General features: G+C 36.9%; 1 protein-coding gene across 3 annotated transcripts in view; it reads right to left on the reverse strand.

The window, feature by feature from the left end:
• The window catches only part of MIPOL1 (mirror-image polydactyly 1), a 278090-nt gene that overhangs the window by 41720 nt on the left and 222440 nt on the right, over positions 1–13930 (reverse strand). The gene's annotated exons all lie outside the window — the stretch shown is intronic.

Here is a 13930-nt window from a genome sequence, read left to right on the forward strand (position 1 = left end):
TCAAAGAGCTAGTCAGGAACTTTAACTCTGGCTGAATATCTAGTCTGATACTTCATTTAAAACTGTTCAAACTAAAGTAATTTTAAATTTCTCCTTTTTGCTTAAGTAACCCGTAAGCCTCTCCAGTGTGCTCAGTTTGGAGATGTCACATGGAAATAAGAAGGACCTGAGACAGGGACAGTTAGCATACCAAAGGAAATCATTTAAGAATTAAAATTAGTCCCTAAGAAGAGAGAATGCTGCTAAACTGTGGTGAAGTGATTGCTATATACGAAAGAATAGTGTACAATGCCAGATTTGCAGAAAGCAAAAAAAAAAAACCTTTCTTTAAGGTTATGCATCTAACCCATATTTGATTCTTGGTTCTAACAATCCATATGCCTAAAGGCTCCTGTCTCTTGTGCATTTACCCATTATTTTCTCTGTCTTCTCATATTTTCTACATTCTTCCAACTTTAATTTCTTTCGGTCTGCTCTTTGCCTACTTCAAAGATGTAAGAAAGAAAGAAACAAAACAAACAGAACAAAAAAACCTTTAAAAAGTGTATGTTCTTTATTATCCTTAAATGTCAAATACATTTTAAATTACAAAAATTGCACAAATCTCAAGTATTTAGCTTGACAAAATGTAAATACATTACACTGAAGACTCCACTCCTCGCAGTTGATCCACTCTCCAAAAATAATCAGTAATCCAACACCTACCAAGATTAATATTGCCTGTTTTTGAACTTTTTGTCTGACTTATTTTGCTTAATAGTTTATGAAATTTATCCTGTTGCACATTATTCATTTTTTAAAAATTCTATGATGTATTCTGTTACATAAACACACAGCAACTTAATTAACCTTTCCACTGTTGGTGCTATGAATAATTCTTGAATGCGTTTTTTTTTTTTAAGTTTTATTTATTTATTTATTTATTGTCTTTTTGCCATTTCTAGGGCCGCTCCCATGGCATATGGAGGTTCCCAGGCTAGGGGTCAAATCGGAGCTGTAGCCTCTGGCCTATGCCAAAGCCACAGCTTTGCAGATCCGAGCCGCGTCTGCAACCTACACCACAGCTCACGGCAACGCCGGATCGTTAACCCACTGAGCAAGGGCAGGGACCGAACCCGCAACCTCATGGTTCCTAGTCGGATTCGTTAACCACTGCGCCACTACGGGAACTCCTTGAATGTGTTTTTTGATGGACCCAAGAACTTCTTTTTTTGTTTGTTTCCCCCCCCCCCAGTTTTATTGAAATATAACTGACATAAGCACTCATTTCTGGAGCATTAGTTCTCCACAGGGTGCATGTATGTTCAGATTTAGTAGATGCTGCAAAGGTTTCCAGAGTGGTCATACCAATTACTACTCCTATCAGCAACGGAGTTCCAGGTCCTCTACATACACCCTCAGACTGGGACTGCCAGTCCTTTTAACTTTAGTCATTTTAATAGGGTGCAGTGATATTTTATTCTCTTAATGTTGTCTTTTGATGAATGTAAGTTCTTAATTTTAATGAAGTCCAATTAATCATTGTTCCATTAATGGCAGTACTTTTTGGGTCCTACCTAAAAAAATCTTAGCCTACCCTACTCCTTTGTATTTATTTATTTATTTATTTATTGTTTTTATTTTATTTTACTTTCCTACTGTACAGCAAGGGGATCAAGTTATCCTTACATGTACAAATTACATTTTTTCCCCCCACCCTTTGCTCTGTTGCAACATGAGTATCTAGACATAGTTCTCAATGCTACTCAGCAGGATCTCCTTGAAAATCTATTCTAAGTTGTGTCTGATAAGCCCAAGCTCCCAATCCCTCCCACTCCCTCCCTTTCCCATCAGGCAGCCACAAGTCTGTTTTCCAAGTCCAATGGGAGAAAATAGTTTCAAATGATCCAACCGACAAGGGCTTAATCTCTAGAATATATAAGTAACTTATACAACCCAACAGCAAAAAAGCCAATCAATCAATGGAAAAATGGGCAAAAGACCTGAATAGACTGTTCTCCAAGGAAGATATACAGATGGCCAGCAAACACATGAGAAAATGCTCAACATCGCTGATCATGAGAAATGCAAATCAAAACTACCATGAGATACCACCTCACACCAGTCAGAATGGTCATCATTAATAAATCCACAAATAACAAGTGCTGGAGGGGCTGTGGAGAAAAGGGAACCCTCCTGCACTGTTGGTGGGAATGTCAACTGGTACAGCCACTATGGAGAACAGTCTGGAGATACCTTAGAAAGCAATACATAGAACTTCCATATGATCCCACAATCCCACTCTTGGGCATCTATCTGGACAAAACTCTACTTAAAAGAGACACATGCACCCGTATGTTCATTGCAGCACTATTCACAATAGCCAGGACATGGAAACAACCCAAATGTCCATCAACAGATAATTGGATTTGGAAGATGTGGTGTATATACACAATGGAATACTATTCAGCCATAAAAAAGAATGGCATAATGCCATTTGCAGCAACATGGACGGAACTAGAGAATCTCATACTGAGTGAAATGAGACAGAAAGACAAAGACAAATACCATATGATATCACTTATAACTGGAATCTAATAAAATGAACATCTCCTCAGAAAAGAAAATCATGGACTTGGAAAACAGACTTATTCCTTTATATTTAAATTTTACATACACACTCCTCATTTAAAACTCAAAGTAGGTCAGTTTAGTTTGAGAATTCTGCATCTGTCTATGATATCTAAAACACTATCCAGTATATTATAAGCAATTAAACAGTAAGAATCAATGACTGCTTTTAAAACTATACCATTATTAAAATCAATGCTATCCCAATTTAATCCCCTAATCATTCATTATTTACTAGTTTCTATCATTTAATCTTTTTTCTTTCTTGAAAATTTATATTATAGATTTTAATTTTTTTCTCAGATGGATCTGTGACTGGGAGCAATCTCTTAAAAAGGTAAGTAAGGAAGTTCCCTCGTGGCACAGTGGGTTAAGGATACAACATTGCTGTGGCTGTGGTGCAGGTTTGCAACTTTGGCGCAGGTTTGATCTCTAGCCCGGGATCTTCCACAAGTATGGCCAAGAACAAACAAACAAAAAAGATAAATGAGATAATGTCATTTAAAATCCGGCAACAGCACCTCAAAGCACTCAGAATAAATCTCAAAAATAATAGCCAATTATATATTTTCACTCCCTAAACCTAATAACTTACGAAGGAAGTCCTATTAATATTACTTTTTTACTAATGAAGAAATTGAAACAAAGAGAGGTAAGTAATTTAATTGATTTTACACCCCTGGCAAAGCCAGAATCTGAACCCACACCATAGTCTTATCCCTAGGCTGGAACACTCCTCTACTTGCCATAGGTTACAAAGCCCTCTATTATTTGGCCTCTCTATCTACCACCTTTTAGCAGACATTCCACTTCTTGGGAACATCAAGTTTTTCCCGCTTGAAGGATTTGTATGGAATGCCTTACCTTCCATGCTTTTACGTGACCAACTCCTACTCATCCTTTAGGTCTCAGCATAACTATTGCTTTTTAGATAAACCTTTTATAGCTCATCAATCTAAATTTTGTTGTTCTCTCTTTGTTATTCTGTCTTATAGACCCTACCCTTCTGCTTCTTAGTACTTTATAACACTTCGTAGTTTTTTTTTTTTTTTTCAGTTTCATTTTCTGATTTACTTCCCAATTCCAACATATTGCCATATTACTTAGGACAATTTTTTTTTGGTCTTTTTTTTGCCTTTTCTAGGGCCGCTCCCACGGCACATGGAGATTCCCAGGCTAGGGGTTGAATCGGAGCTGTAGCCACCGGCCTACACCACAGCCACAGCAACAGGGGATCCGAGCCGCATCTGTAACCTACACCACAGCTCACGGCAATGCCGGATCGTTAACCCACTGAGCAAGGGCAGGGACCGAACCCGCAACCTCATGGTTCCTAGTCGGATTCGTTAACCACTGCACCACGACGGGAACTCCAGGACAATTTTATTTTATGGGAAGAATGCATACCTTAAGAACTTCAATAAGTCAAAATGTTATAATTTAGGGAAAGTTTCTTATAGGAATAAAGGTGAAGTAGAGAGGATATATTTCCAGCATGTATAAATCTATAACTATTGAAGAACATTTTTGTTTTAGTGTCGTTTTTTTCTTCCCTCGGAAAAATCTTCCCTAAACTTACAAAAAGGGCCATGCTGTTTAGCTTTCTTCAGAGTAATATCACAATTAACCTCTTTCCAAAGCTACTGATTTTCAGATGCATTTTTTCTGTATGGAAATAGCATTACAATTTAATGGCACCTAAAGGACATTGTATAGGAAAATATTTTAAGTTATAGTAAGAATAAAAGATAAAACAACAGCAGAAAAGCTATTAAATCACTCTCAGAAATACATCTCTATTTATCATGAAGGAAACATGGTAATATAAAAAAATTCAATTCACCCTTCCAGTTTTGAAATTATGTAACTCTTAATGTATTAAATTTTCTAATTTATTATAGAAAGTAATATTTAAAAGTATATTTAAAAGTCTCCGGGTCTGTTTCCTCGTGTCTGTGGTCCTAACTATTTTCCTCATCCCTGACTCTCTATATTGACTCAGCTTAAAATACCTTTGAATTTTCAGGTTTATGACCCACTTTTATGTTTTATTTAGATATTTATATTCTCCTCAACTTGTCTGTTAACCTGCTTTTTGAACTCTCTCTCAACTGTAGTGTCATACATGAATTTATCTTATTCTTACAACCAGTACTTTTCCATTTATACCAATATTTTTTCTTTTTCTTTTTAGGGCTGCACCCGTGGCATATGGAAGTTCCTAGACTAGGAGTCGAATCAGAGCTGTTGCTGGCCTATGCCACAACCATAGCAATGCCAGATCTGAGCTGTGTCTGCGACCTACACAACAGCTCAGGGCAATGCCGGATCCTTAACCCACTGAGCAAGGCCAGGGATCAAACCTGCATCATCAGGGATGCCAGTCAGATTCGTTTCCACTGAGCCACGATGGGAACCCTCATTTATATCAAGTTTTGATGCTACTTTTCCTGACTTCTTGTCTCCATGATCAACTGTTTCTAAAGTCCTTCCATGAGATCACTTTACTCACCATCCCATACTATGTACTTACTTTTCTATTTATGCTTAGTTTATTTAAAATAATTGCTCAATCATTCATGTGTTCTATATATTGTTTATTTTAATTGAATAAGTGTTCTTGGGTTAAAAAGTTAGACATGAGATGTGACAGTATAGACCAATAGTTCTTGGAGTAATTCTGTAACGTTTGGAGACATTTTTCACTGTTACAGCTGGAGATGGGGATGCTACTTGCATTTAGTGGGTAGAGATCAGAGATGCTGCTAAACAAGCCACACGGCAAAGGACACAGCCCACAACAAAGAATCATCCAGTCTTTTTTTTTTTTTAATTATTATTATTTAAAAATTATAGTTGATTTACAATGTTCTGCCAATTTCTGCTATATAGCAAAGTGACCCAGCCATACATACATATACATTTTTTTCTCATATTCTCTTCCATCATGTTCTATCCCAAGAGACTGGATATAGTTCCCAGTGCTATACAGTAGGGTCTCACTGCTTATCCATTCTAAATGTAATAGTTTGCATCTACCAACCCCAAACTTCCTGTCCATCCCACTCCCTACCACCTCCCCCTTGGCAACCACAGGTCTGTTCTCTATGGAACCTTCCAGTTTAATATGTCAAGAATGCCAAGTTTGGTAGATGAAAAGTTGTCAGATTTGGACTCTGAGGAATGAGATTCAAATCTTAGTCTTGTTGTTCACTCTGTCTGACCTTGGGGAAAATACTTTACCCCTTTGAGTATTAATTCCTCAACTCTAATAACAATGGGAAAAATCTCACTGAGTTCATATAACAAATTGAGGTGATCTATATGAAGATATCTAGCACAACACCTGGCAAAAAACAGGCATTCGTATATTACATAATTTTTAAAATAAATTATTTATAATTAACTTTGTATAAGATTTCATAGGATAATTAGACATTTTATAAATACTTCCATGACAAATGACTGCCTGTTGGTTCAGTTTTTTCATGAATTGGGAGAAGTAAACTAGTTTTCCTAACCTTTATCACTTACTGATAACACTATTAAATCATTCGGAAAAAAAATAAAGAGGCAGGTTTGGCTTGTTTTACTGAATACAAATAATCAAGTATGGAAAGCAGAATTATTTGTTATGTTGTCTTAAGTACACAATTTCTGAGAGGATTGTGGCTTTACTTCCTGGTTTATTGTATCAATTAACTTGATCTGAGCTTCTGACCTAATATGATCGCCTTTTCTCTGAAGAACTTTTAACATTTCTTGCAAGACAGGTGTACTGGTGACAAATTCACTCAGTTTTTGTTTGCCCAAGAAAGTCTTTATTTCTCTTTCACTTTTGGAGGATAATTTCCCTGGACTCAGAATTCTAGGTTGATGTTCTAAGTTTTAGTCTAACATTCAGGGTGCTCCAGAATTCTGTTCTACCCCTTTTTTTTAAGATTTCTTCCTGCCTACTCTATAAAAAAAAAAATTTATTCTATGAGTTCCTGTTGTAGCTCAGTGGATTAAGAACCTGACTAGTATCCATGAGGATGAAGGTTTGATCCTTGGCCTCGCTCAGTGGGTTAAGCTGTGAGCTGTGGTGTAGGCTGCAGTTGTGGCTTAGATCCCACGTTGCTGTGGCTGTGGTGTAGGCTGGCAGCTGCAGCTCTGATTGGAACCCTAGCCTGGGAAATTCCATATGCTGTGGGTATGGACCTAAAAAGAAAAAAGGAAAACAAAATTTTATTTTAGACAAATAGAAATGCAAACTGTTTTTTTAAAAAATACCCTCATACTTTTCACTCTGAAGTATTGCTCACACTGTTGCCTCCACTTATTCTCTTTCCCTGTCCCTTCACTTATTCTCTTTCCCTATCCCTACTGCTATACTTTAAGACCCAGATGAATTGCCACAATGGTCATGAGGTCATACCCCCATATCCTTCCTTTAAGCTCCCATGTCCTTTCCACATTCCTTATTCATCACTTCCTACTTTCCTTTATACTGTATACAACTGTAAACTTGTTTTATCTTCTCTATTTTAGCTTACTCTTCTTTGCTTCCTTCTAGGGCCAAGAACTGTGGTTTCTCCATAAGGGGCAGATAAAAAGTATTTATTGAACACTGTTGCTTAAATGTTCCATTCAAATAGGTGGGCTCTATATTATAGAAGAGTCACACCAATTTTATTTCTCTTCCTTTTCTCCTTATCTTGATGTGCAACCCTATTTTTCCACTGCTGACCCCATCCATACTCCATTTCATTCCATTTTTGAGGAATACTTAAAAAATTAACCTTTTTGTTTTGAGATCATTGCAAATTCACAAACAGTTATGAGAAATAATACAGCAGGTGTCCTTTACCACTTTCCCCTATTAGTAACATTTTATAAAATTATAGTACACTGGCACTATCAAGATATTGACATTGGAGTTCCCATCGTGGTGCAGTGGAAACGAATCCAACTAGGAACACTGTTGGGATTGTAAGCTGGTGCAACCACTGTGGAAAACGGTATGGAGATTCCTCAGAAAACTAAAAATAGAACTACCATTTGATCCAGCAATCCCATTCCTGGGCATCTATCCAAAGAAAACCATGACTCAAAAAGACACCTGTACTCCAATGTTAATTGCAGCACTATTTGCAATAGCCAAGACATGGAAACAACCTAAATGTCCATTGACAGAGGAGTGGATCAAGAAGATGTGGTACATATGCACAATGGAATATTACTCAGCCATTAAAAGAAACAAAACACTAGCATTTTTAGCAACATGGATGGACCTAGAAATTATCAATTATCAATTCTCAATTCTCATTGAAGTCAGTCAATGAGACACCAACATCAAATGCTATCACTGACATGTGAAATCTAAAAAGAGGACACAATGAACTTCTTTGCAGAGCAGATACTGACTCACAGACTTTGAAAAACTTATGGTTTCCAAAGGAGACAGTTTGGGGGGTGGGGGGATGCGCTGGGGTATGGGATGGAAATCCTATAAAATTGGATTGTGATGATCATTGTACAACTACAAATGTAATAAATTCATTGAGTAATAAAAAAACCACTTATCTGATAAAGGACTAGTACGTGAAATATAAAAAGGACTCTTAAAATGCAACAGTAAGAAAATAAACAACTCAATTAGAAAATAGACAAAAAATCTAAACAGATACATCACCAAAGAAGAAATAGAGATGGCATATAAACATATGACAAGAAGCTCAATGTCATATGCCGCCAGGGAATTGCAAACTAAAACAATGAGATGTCTCTATATCTATTAGAATGGCTAAATCCAGAAAAGCAGCAACATGAAATTCTGGTGAAAATGTGGAGTAATAGGAACTCTAGTTTATTAGTGGCAGGAATGCAAAATGGTACAACTACTTTGAAAGGCAGTTTGGCAGTTTCCTACAAAGTGAAACAGAATCTTATCATATGATATAATGAACAGGATCCTAAATGTTTATCCAGTAGTAATAAAAATAATAAACAGCAGCTTTATTAATAATTTCCCCATACTGGAAGCAACCAAAGTATCTTTCAATAGGTGAATATATAAACCAACTGTGGTACATCCATACATAGAAAATATTCTATTGTATAATATTCCATTATTGTATAATACTGTAGAATACTGTACTCTATTATTGTATAATATTGTATAATATTCTATCTATTGTATAAATATTCTATTGTATAATATTCTATTCTTTAGTGGTAACAAATGAGTTATGAAGCCATGAAAATACATGGAGGAACTTTCAATGCATTATTCCTTAGTGAAAGAAGCCAGTCTGGAAGGTTAGATACTTTATGATTCCAACTGTGTGACACTGTGGAAAAGGCGAAACCACAGAGACAGTAAAAAAAATCAGTAGTTGCCAAGAGTTCAGGGAGAGGAAGAGAGGGATAAAAAGGCAAAGCACAAGGGTTTTTTTAAGTGCTGTGAAACTATTCTGTATGATACTGTAACGGTGGATACATGATGTCTTGCATTTTTCAAAATACATAGAACTGTATGTAACACAAAGAGTGAACCTTGGAGTTCCTGTCATGGACCAGCAGAAACGAATCTGACTAGCATCTACGAGGACTCAGGTTTGATCCCTGGCCTTGCTCAGTGGGTTAAGGATCCAGCGTTGCTGTGAGCTGTGGTGTAGGCTTGTGGCTACAACTTAGATACGACCCCCAGCCTGGGAACCTCCATATGCCAAGGGTGCAGCCCTAGAAAACAAAACAAAACAAAACAAAACAAAAGTGAACCTTAATGTAAATTATGGACTTCAGATAATGACACTGTATTAATACAGTTTTACTAATTGTAAAAATGTGCTACTCAATTTTACTGTAAATCTAAACTGTTCTAATAAATAAAGCCTATTAAATCCCATCCCCCCAATACATACACACTCAGAGTAGTAATGAAGGCTGGCTAACCATAAGTTCAGTAGGAATCAAAAGTGACACGTGACAGAAAGAAAAAATGGCAAGCATGGCCAGCAGTGGCATAATATCCAAATCAGAACTAATCATACCTGAATTCAGCTCTGTCTGTTATAGGTGAAAAATTGAATCACCTGTACAGGAAGGCTTATCAGGTAGGATAAGCCTACCTGTGATCAGATATCATAGTTATGTAGACACTAGATAAGAAGCTGTTAGAAATAGTGTAGAAGAAATCCCTGCACAGTGCGGAAGGCTGGACTTAGTCACCTCTAGACACAGTGCTGAGGCTCAGTTAAATGTCAGGTATCATATTTTGTTATCCTAATTCTACTGAGATGGGGTACTTCATCTAAGAACAGTCAGAAAGGAAGAGTGTTACCTGCATAAGGGTCATTTTCACACAAAAAGACTTGAGGGGCTTGGCACACACCCCCACTAGCCAATTTCTTAGCAAATGGCTGAGTATTTTGCTTACCTCTTGAAAACTCTGCCTGACATTATCTGCATGCATAAATTATTTTATTAAAAATGTAAAAACAGCAAATAAACAACTGCTCTTAACATAGGTTAAATATTTTTCAATTTTATTAATGATTCCAAGTGACTCCCCTAGGAAAAGTGTATTACATATATAGTTTTATTTCACATTACATAAAGCTTAGGATAAATACTGATGCTGATCTCAGCTATTGAAGTTTAAGTAAATTCATTTTATGAGACCATTACAAATGAACAGTACTTGATACATAGTTGTTGCTGAATAGTTATTTGGTTAACTGAATTGCTGAATAAGGATCAGTCAGTACACACATGTTGGAAAGCATGTGCTTTGCTTTACTTGGAATTGGGTGGCTGCATTGTCACACGTCAGGCCCTGCTTCCCTTCTTCACATAAATGAATGACTCTGTGTGCAGGGCATTTTGCTAAAGCCAGAGCAGTGACTAAACACATATTTCAAATTTTTGTAAGTGCTATAAAGGAAAGGATGTGACTCTTGAGTTGAAATTTAAAGGTATGAGTAGGTATTAATTAGAAGGAAGAATTTTAGGCCCAGGGATGAGCATGTGCTAAGGCCTTATAAGAGAAAGGATAGCTGATGAGCTCAATGAAGCCCAGTTACAACCAGTGTTCATACTAGTGAACAAGTGGTTGGATTTTGGTTCTTCTCCTGAGGCAAATGAGAAGCTACTGAAGGATTTTAAAGAAAGGAGAATTTAAAAATTTGCTTTTTAAAAAAATTGCTCTGGTCTGGCTAGGGGGTGTTTTGTGTATCTTCATTACCTTACACAACAAACAGCCTCTAATTGCTAAGACTCAACTTGCTCCTCTGAGTGGAATTTGAAGAGAACAGGGAACTATACTGAGGTCTTTTTTTTTTTTTCCCTTCTTTTGGTCTTTTTAGGGCCTCGCCAGTGGCACATAGAGGTCCCCAGGTTAGGGACTGAATCAGAGCTATAGCCACTGGCCTACATCACAGCCACAGCAACTCCAGATCCGAACTGCATCTGCGACCTACACCACAGCTCACAGCCATGCTGGATCCTTAACCCACTGAGTGAGGTCCGGAATCAAACCTGCATCCTCATGGATACTAGTCAGGTTTGTTTCCACTGAGCCATGATGGGAACTCCTACTGAGACTTAAATGTAGGAAATACAATAAAGTTCTAGAACTCACCTTTTATTTCTTTACTTGGGCCTGATATTCTACTACGAAGATTTTTTGTTTTGTATTCCATCAGTTTTCTAAGTTCTAAAGATATTTGAGTCTGGTCTAAAAGATGGGATTTCCCTTGGATCTAGTTTGGGATCATCTCATTTAGAATCTGACTGTCTATGCTTATTTCACCTCAACTTCTATTTGAGGTTCTGCCATCTGCTCTATGTACAACTGCTCCAATAATCTTGTTGTTCAGTATGAAAGACATTTTTCAATCCTTTTATTTTTTTTTTTTTTGGCTTTTTACGGCTGCACCCACGGCATATGGAGGTTCCCAGGCTAGGCGTCTAATCAGAGCTACAGCTGCTGGCCTACATCACAGCCACAGCAATTCAGGACCCGAGCCGCATCTACAACCTATCCCACAGCTCTTGGCAATGCTGGATCCTTAACCCACTGAGCAAGGCCAGGGATTGAACCTGCAACCTCATGGTTCCCAGTCGGATTCATTTCTGCTGCGCCTGGATAGGAATCCCCGTTTTTCAATCTTTATGTTATTTGACCTATTGGAAGCCAATTCTTTCTGGAAATGTCTTCTTTCCATGCTATCTATGAAAATACACTTCTGGTTTTCTGCTTCATTAAAAATATTTTTTGATGCTTCCCAATGCTTCTGTATATTACTTTTTCTTCTCATTTTAGCCACCCTCCCTTGATTTAATCCATCCTATGGCTTCACTCAACCATGAGATTGCTCATGACTCCTAACGCTGAAGTTTTTCTCTCTACCTCAGATTTCTATCCTGAGCACCAGATCTACGCATCCACCTAGTGGACATCTCCAACTGACCATCCTGCAAGGACCTACAATTCAATACGTCTAAAACTAAATTCATGATCTTGTTTTAATCCTTCTATAAACCAGCCCTTTCTTTCCCTCCCTTCTCACTGGGCACTACTTTTTACTCAGTGTTCAAACTCAAAACTTATGCAGCATCCTTGACATCTATTTCTCACCACACAATCTAATCAATCCTTTTGACTTAAACTTAAATCTCTCTTGCATCTTTCTAGTATTTCTTTCCAGCCCCATTACTATTATCGTAATTTAGAATGCCTGCTATTATTTAAGTGGATTACTGCAATAGTCTTCACTTGTTCCTTGTCTCAAGTGAGTTTTCTGAAGCACAAATATGAATGTATAACTACCTGGATTAAAATCCTTCAGTGACTCCTCACTGCTCTGAAGATAAAGTCCAAACTCCTTAAGCATCATTTACACATGCATCTCTTTCCAGCTAATTTCTCATTATTCCCCTATTTATCTCTATAGTCCAGCCAGGATGAACAACTTTCATATCCCTTAGAACACTAACTTTATCTTCTTTTACTTAACCAGCCTCTACTCATCCTTTTGATCTCAGCATGGACATAAATTTCTTTAAGAAATTTGACCTGGTGTCAGATTAGGTGATCCTCTCACGTGTTCCTTTACTGCTCTCACCTTTCAACTGGATAGATGTTAAGCAATTTTTTTTCACCATTTGATCTCTAGTGCCCAGAAAAGAACTTAATAATATTTGTGGAACTGATTAATAATTACTGGTTCCATAAGCCTGCTTCACGTGGTTCTTAATTTTTTTTTAATGATTTGATGGCTGACTAGAATCTCTGTGATTGGTATGTACCCTGCAGAATATAAGTTATGGATATGTAGTACTGGTTTGTAGTTAACTGATGTGACTTTCAGGTTGGTTGCTTTGTGGACACAAAGAGTAATAAAAAGCCTAAGATTTGAAAAGGAAGTGAAAGAAGGAAATGTAAGCAAAAATAACTCTAATGAATTACTCTCTTCTGGAGGGGGATTTTAAATTGACTCTCATTACTATGGCACCATTGTGGATTTCAGCAGTTTCCCCCGAATACTAGAAACAAGTGCTACAGAACGCCCCTCTGGTGGCAGAGTGAACATTTGCTTACAGTGAAATAATCTTTGAAAGGAGTCATTCATTCAATAAATATTTATTGAGCAACTAATCATATACAGCATCAAGTACACGTTAAATGCTTGGGATACAACAGTAATTAAAACAGATAAAAACATCTGATTTTATAGAGGTTTTGCCCCTACTTTACCTTTAGCGCCTGGAAGAATTAATATTTGTCAATTGATTAATTACTGTTTCTTAAGCCCTGCCTCTAATCTGAATCATTCCATATTTCCTTACCTCTTCATGGCCTTCACTCTGAAAGTGGGACTGCATGGAAGATGCATACCTAAGGAAGGAGGACAGCTGTATGTAACATAATTCTCCTGGGACAACCTCTACATCTCTCCTATTTCCTTTATTTCTGATTTTAAAATTCTTTTTACCATAAGTCAGTGTATTCACCAACAAATGTCAGTTTGTGGAAATTAAAGCAGGTCTCTTTAGAGTGGAAAGTTATAAGAAATTATCTTTTATCATAATTTTATTGATGACTTGGGCTATGGTAATTATAGAGAAATGTTATTCACACATAAGAATGATTCCTAATTTAAGCCAATTACACATGTGCTCTATAAATCTTATTTAAAAGGAAATAAATTGGTTAAATATTTTGTTATATTTTTAAGCAGTTTCTCTGTATAATGTGAAAATTGAAGACGTGAATAAATTCAGCCCAAGCTACAGACTGCTTTATCTACATGTTTTAGGGATTATAAAGATAAAA

Source organism: Phacochoerus africanus, chromosome 9 (assembly GCF_016906955.1).
Source record: "Phacochoerus africanus isolate WHEZ1 chromosome 9, ROS_Pafr_v1, whole genome shotgun sequence".
NCBI classification, from domain to species: Eukaryota; Metazoa; Chordata; class Mammalia; order Artiodactyla; family Suidae; genus Phacochoerus; species Phacochoerus africanus.